The 7500-nt window shown below is 46.6% G+C and overlaps 1 pseudogene across 1 annotated transcript in view; it reads right to left on the bottom strand.

The window, feature by feature from the left end:
• LOC310791482 (zinc transporter 7 pseudogene) overlaps nucleotides 1-7500 on the bottom strand; it is a 35401-nt pseudogene that overhangs the window by 3613 nt on the left and 24288 nt on the right. The window lies entirely within an intron of this gene.

Below are 7500 nucleotides of genomic sequence, written 5' to 3' on the forward strand. Positions count from 1 at the left end.
GCTGCTTTTGTATTGGCTGTGTGCCCCTTGATCTGCCCCGTAGAGGTGTACAGTACACGCACACGCACGCACGCACGCACGCACGCACGCACGCACGCACGCACACACACACACACACACACACACACACACACACACACACACACACACACACACACACACACACACACACACACATGCAGTTATCTTACAGACTCTCTCTCCACCTCCCTACACTCATACAGTACTTTGAGTGTAATTCATTTACCAATAGAGACCACCAGTTGCGACGCACGCGACGCAGTGTGTGTGTGTGTGTGTGTGTGTGTGTGTGTGTGTGTGGGTGTGTGTGTGTGTGCGTGTGTGTATGTGTGTGTTGGGCGGGATCTTTGAAACTCAACCTTCATTTTGATGTCTACACCCGTGAAGTTTTGTGCATCTTGCACGGTTTTGATGGTCGCAAAATCGTGGAGAGGCCAATGTGTGTGTGTGTGTGTGTGGGGGGGGGGGGTTGCTTAGATCACGCCCAATTTCGAACTCTACCTGGATTTTGATGTCAACTACACACACCTGTAAGGTTTCGTGATTACATCTTGCACGGTTTTGACAATATCGCGTTCACAAAATCTGTCCATAGACATTCTGAGGTAGTTTCCTGCTATACAGGTCTCTCTGAGAACACATTTTGCCATGATCAGGGTTGTGGTGCTGAGTAAACGCAAGTAAACACAGTTTACACAGCTCTCCAGCTAAACAGTCACGTGACGTCTCCTGCCCCGGAAGAAAGTTCCCCATTCATTTTCTCCATAGGCATTTTGAAAAAATCCCTATATAGCTAGTTTTAAGGCTGGAACCAAGCCAACCAGCGACCTACTGAATCGTGAGTGACCATAAAACAGTTACTCTGCACAGAAATAAAAGTATTGAATTGTCCGAGCTGCTCCAGATCTTCTTTTCTCATTGACCATAAAACATTTCACTTAGAGCAAAGACTTAGAAAAATAATGGACACCCGCATACTGTCTTCACTTGCTCAAAATTGGAAAATTTAATACACGTTTCAGTACAAGACCTTTTTCAAGTATATCATATCATATACTTGAAAAAGGTCTTGTACCATGTGTGTGTGTGTGTGTGTGTGTGTGTGTGTGTGTGTGTGTGTGTGTGTGTGTGCGTGCACTGTAATGAGATGCCACTTTACAGCAGGAGTTGCCATCTGCGTCCATCTGCTCTCTCATTCCGCATCACCTACACACACACACACACACACACACACGATGATGCGAACACACACACGCTGACGTGGACACGCACACACACACACACAATGACGCAAACACACATGATAAGGCGGGCAGACACACACGCACGCACACTCACACACATAAACAGTACACATCACACAGTGGGTTCCAAATGAAAGCACAGTAGCACACACAGCATAGCATCCAGCAGGTCTTGGGTGTGTGTGTGCGTGTGTGTGTGTGGGGGGCGGGGGGCATAGTGGGAGGCCTGTTTAATCAGGTCTGCACGAGCTTCACTATCCACAGGCAGAGAGAGACAACACACCAAAATACTCTCTACCACCTCTACAGGCAGAGGGAAACAGCACAACAAAATACTCTCTACCGCCTCTACAGGCAGCGGGAAACAACACACCAAAATACTCTCTACTGCCTCTAGTCTACAGGCAGAGAGAGACAACGCACCAAAATACTCTCTACCGCCTGTACAGGCAGAGAGAGACAACACACCAAAATACTCTCTACTGTCTCTACAGGCAGAGGGAGACAACACACCAAAATACTCTCTACCGCCTCTACAGGCAGAGAGCGACAACGGACCAAAATACTCTCTACCGCCTCTACAGGCAGAGGGAGACAACACACCAAAATACTCTCTACCGCCTCTACAGGCAGAGGGAGACAACACACCAAAAGACTCTCTACCGCCTCTACAGGCAGAGAGAGACAACGCACCAAAATACTCTCTAACTGCCTCTAGTCTCAACATGAGTGAAAAATATGAGTTAAGGCAAACTCTTCTATTAGGGAGAGTCTGGTTAGGGTAAGGTAAGGAGTATGGTTACAAGTGGGCAAGTGAATCAGGGAAAAGGGCAAATGTGAGGTGTGTGGAGGATCATGGGAGTTGGAGTCCAAGGAGTCACTTTTGTACAGTGAGACTCAGCCTGTCTGCTGAGTGCACTAACTGCACAACCGGTTCAAACTTTTGTCCCATCCACAAAGGCGAGGGAAGCACCAGCCTCTCTGAATCGCTGGACAAAAATCTGAAAAGTTGGCGGGACGAGAAAACGTTACGGAAGACAGATGCTCTTAAAAAGCACTTTCATTGTGACTTTAAATGAGTAAAGAAAAGAGAAAGTGGGAGAGAGGGAAAAAACGAGGGGGCTTCTCTTGTTTTGGGCGTGGGGGCGATGGAAGCGTTGTTGGCGTCTCAAGGACCTCTGTCCTCCTGAGGGAGACACTAATTGAAAGTGTCTCCGCTCTCCAAAACTGCTGTCAGTCACTCCTGGCCGGGCGCACACGGGGCGAGCAGAGTCAATGCACTGTTGGCAGAACAAACTCCTCCGCAGCTGAACTTAAACCAGCAGCAGAATTAAAATATACACACTGGGTCTGTTAGAGCTGTTACTTCACCACACAAGATGCCCCCGGCACCTGCCGTTGTTATGGTCAAACAACTTTGCCCCTACTCTGAGAATTAATTTTTTGAAACACATCCGATACTTTCACCAAATGTATTCTGCAAGCTGAAGTTGGACATCACCTCATCAGTAGTTTGAAGAAGTAGGAGGACTGGAATACACAAGTGGTTTTCAATGCTGCTGCTTGAGCACCAGTCCTGCTGGTTTTCACCTTCCATGCAGAACATGCAGCTCAGAGTGATCTTGACATCAATGCAGGTGAATGGACGTGTGACTGACTGGGTGGATAGATGTTGTCATCAGGAGCTCCTATACTCCTTTGTGGGATGGATTATTATATGGATTGCGGATGGTGGGTGGTGGAGAAGCAAGCTGATTCCACATGGGCTCTTCTCATGGTGGATAAACTCTCTCACAGCTCAACAGCTTGAAGTAACCATGCAGGCCGTTAGCGATTGGTCAGAAGTGCAGGGTAAGGCGGAACTTCCAGGCTAAATACAGCAAACTTCTCAGCTGAAAGTTTTGAGAGAAGAAGGTAAAGTGCGTGGAAAAAGCTGAACTTTTGTCATTTAGAAACTACTTTTCATTCACACAAAACATTTTCTATGCTTTTCTACTTCTACTTTACATGTTCACCTTCCTCCACGGATTTACATTAATACTCATCTCTGAAGTTTCGAGTGTGGATTTTATATCATTAATCTGCCAATCTCGGTGTCCCGGGTGTTACCTCCTGCTTGGTCGGGTGTCTATACAGGCACATTGGCCGTGTTTGCGGGTGGGAAGCCAGATTAAGGGTATGTGTCCTGGTCGCTGCACAAGTGCCTCCTCTGATCGGTTGGGGCACCTGTTCGGGGGGGACGGGAACTGGGGGGGATAGTTTACCATGCTGACAAAGAAAGACGCAAGTCCAAATGATATCAATGCACGAAAAAATTGCAAACAATCCAGGTCAGTGAGTCTTGTTCTGTGACATTCCCTAATGGTTTTGGTTGCATGTGGTAGCTGGTGGTTTTTAGATATTAAACTTAAGGTGCGTTCACACCGAGATATTTATTTTTCGCTCTGTCGCTCAAGTCAACCCTTTGGAATCGCTCTGTCGCTCTGTTTAAATCGCTCATCAACAGGCACACGAAATGACGGACATGTGGGGGATATAACGTTACGCAATGTCATGATATTTGTCCACTACGAGCCACCGTCATTGTTTACAAGCTAAAGCCTATCAGCGTGCTCCTAATGCGAGCTCCATACCGGTAGTACAGACTTCACTTCATGTCAGCTGTCAGGCTGTCAATGTGGTTTGTTGCCACACAATAAACCAGCGGTTTGTTCCAAGCCAGTGTGATGCTTGACTCGCTCTCACACGGCAGCCAATCAGCGTTGAGCGGCGAGCGACTGATGCCAGCGTATTTTCGCTCGAGTTGGATATTTTCATCTCGAGCGACGAGCGAATTTTCTCCCCATCGCTCTGTCTCTGCCGCTCGGACTCCCAGCGATTTTTCTCCCAGGCGAATATACGCTCAATCGCTCGTTTGCATTGACTTTGTATGTAAACTCGATGCCAGCGAAAAACTTTAATAGGTCGGTGTGAACGCACCTTGAGTGTTAATATCCTTCTGGTGAAACTGTCCCTCAGTCTCCAAGTGTATTTCCCAGAAGATCTGCAACTTTTTGACTAATAACTAATAATCTTCCAGCATGCTGTGTAGTAGTGAATACCCGTGGAGACGCTGTGGCCTGGCGAGGGAGATGAATTCAAAATGGCAGCAGTGGTAAACATCGTTAATCAATAGCTATTGTGTTGAGATGTTCATTGTACCAATAGGCCATTAGAAGCAGTGTCAGCACAGAGCCAGGGATCAATATCGTGTTGTCACACAGCGCGGCAAACAAAACGCTCCAATTAGCGAGAGGAGGAGCAACTTTACTTTCTGCTGAAATAATTAACTATGAAAGCCACTTTATCTCACATCCTTTAGCTTTAAAGCAGTAAAGCACACTGCATTAATTTGGTACAATCATTGATTGATTGACTGCAGCTTGAGCTGGTCTTCCTAGGAGGAGGAGGAGACCCTCTCTCTCCTTGCCTTTAGGTTAGGGGCTTGTGTGGAGACCCTTCCCCTCCGAGACCCCTGGAGACCTCCAACATATCCAGACTCTAACTCTAACAACACCCAATGACCAATCATGGGAAGCCAGAGTATATCAGTCTGACGACTAATATGACTCTGGGACACGACGGACGATATTTCAGGGTTTTTGATTGATTGATGTCTTTATTGATGCAATAAAACAGGATTGCGCAGGACAATGCAACGAATATTGATCAAAAGGATAAAAACACAATAAAGCCCTAGAGCTTGTTTCCTTTGTGGTCCTTTGTATAAGACAAGTGGAGTGGAGCTGTAGAGGGATGATTAGGTGGCTATATGTTGGAAGGAAGGCCTGTGAGGGAATTTAGCCAGGGCACCGGGGTTACACCCCCCAGGGCACCGGGGTTACACGCCCCAGGGCACCGGGGTTACACCCCCCAGGACACCGGAGTTACACCCCCCAGGGCACCGGGGTTACACCCCCTTGTGAAGAGTGCCGATGGGATCTTTAATGACCACAGCGAGTCAGGACATCGGTTTACCATCTCATCCGAAGGACAGTGCTTACTCACTGGACAGAGTCAATATCTCTGCCCTGGGGCATTGGGGATGGAGATATTATTCATGAGACCAGCTTGAAGAACACCTCCTACTGGTCGTCCAACACCACTCCCAGCACCAGATGGTCTCCCATCCAAGGACTGACCACAGTCAGACGTGCTTAGCTTCCCCAGCAAGCCAGCCATGTAACGTAGGATGCAGTGTGCAGCCAAATCCATCAAATTAATCCATTAACCCTGGTCCATCTATTGAAATCAGCTTTCTTTATTCATATCGAAAAAGTTTTGTTCTTTCTCTAAAAAGTAAAGAAAACGGAAAGTTAAATGTATGGAAAAGATTGTGTATGGATCATCTTGGAATATTTTTCACCTGCTGTATACAAGCCATTACTCTTCAGGATAAAAAGAATGTTTTATAAAATGAAAAAAAACAAACGTGTTTTCCTCCGAAATATTGCCTTTTTCATGAAAAACGGTCGACTTTAGACCTTTAGATCTTGTCCCACAGACTAATTAATCACACAAATGCCTTGCAGAGAAAAACAATGTGCTGTTTGAATAATTGATGAAAACCTGGAATTTGTGTCCATGACTGTCATGATTCCACCGTGTGTAACAGACTGTGTTTGATTCCACAGGCCAATCAGTCAGTGCAGGAGGTGAAGGAACTTCAAAATACCTCAAACTTCAAAACAACTGAGAGCTAGGAGTAAAAAAAAACACATGGAAACAGACAACCGAAATAGTTAACTTTTGGGCAAAGCTCTGTAGTAAATAACGACTAAGAAAGTCCATACTTGGTAAGAAAACGGACATAAAATAAGGCTTCGGTGGCATCTTGATTTCAAATAGGATTACTTTGATGGTAGATATGATGTTCCTATATTCAACCAAGTTTTTATGTCATTACTGTTATTCTAATGTGGACAATGTGAAAAATAAAGAAACATGCATGTGTCCAAACCTTTGGCCGGTAGTGTAGTCATAATATCATAAAATAAAATCATGTCCCTTGTCTCTGGTTTTTGGGTAAAATTCTGTGTCGATTTCTGCAGAGAGAGGTGCGGGCCTTGGGCAGCTCATGTATTGTTAATGGACTTTACTGCACCAGCGTGTGGAGTGGGTATGGAGGCTCGTGCAGTCTGACCCCGAGGTGATGACAGGCGTCAAGGTTACAAAAGGTCACTGTGCGAGTGAAACCTGCAATCCAGCAGCTGGAAGTGAGTTACTAATCCCCCCCCCCCCCCTCCCAAGGTGTGTATCAACACTGCCACATTCATACACAATGGTTGTGATTAATTAGGTATCTCATATAATATTAGGTGATTGAAAATAACTCGTTTCAGCGCTGTGCGTTACAGAGCAGTGTTGATTCTCAGTGGAGCTGTGCGTTACAGAGCAGTGTTGATTCTCAGTGGAGCTGTGCGTTACAGAGCAGTGTTGATTCTCAGTGGAGCTGTGCGTTACAGTGCAGTGTTGATTCTCAGTGGAGCTGTGCGTTACAGTGCAGTGTTGATTCTCAGTGGCGCTGTGCGTTACAGTGCAGTGTTGATTCTCAGTGGAGCTGTGCGTTACAGAGCAGTGTTGATTCTCAGTGGAGCTGTGTGTTACAGAGCAGTGTTGATTCTCAGTGGAGCTGTGCGTTACAGAGCAGTGTTGATTCTGAGTGGAGCTGTGCGTTACAGAGCAGTGTTGATTCTGAGTGGAGCTGTGCGTTACAGAGCAGTGTTGATTCTGAGTGGAGCTGTGCGTTACAGAGCAGTGTTGATTCTCAGTGGAGCTGTGCGTTACAGAGCAGTGTTGATTCTCAGTGGAGCTGTGCGTTACAGAGCAGTGTTGATTCTCAGTGGAGCTGTGCGTTACAGAGCAGTGTTGATTCTCAGTGGAGCTGTGCGTTACAGAGCAGTGTTGATTCTCAGTGGAGCTGTGCGTTACAGAGCAGTGTTGATTCTCAGTGGAGCTGTGCGTTACAGAGCAGTGTTGATTCTCAGTGGAGCTGTGCGTTACAGAGCAGTGTTGATTCTCAGTGGAGCTGTGCGTTACAGAGCAGTGTTGGGGGGGGAAACGGTTTCGGCCGATGAGAGAACGTTCCAACACTTGGTTCACACATAAAGCATATAGAAGCAGCGCTGAAGCAGCGCTGAAGCAGCGCTTCACGGAAGCGTAGAGCAGGAGCCTTCCCATTCACCCCAGAAGCACT

Source organism: Poromitra crassiceps (assembly GCF_964638095.1).
Source record: "Poromitra crassiceps genome assembly, chromosome: 16".
In the NCBI taxonomy this organism is placed as follows: Eukaryota; Metazoa; Chordata; class Actinopteri; order Beryciformes; family Melamphaidae; genus Poromitra; species Poromitra crassiceps.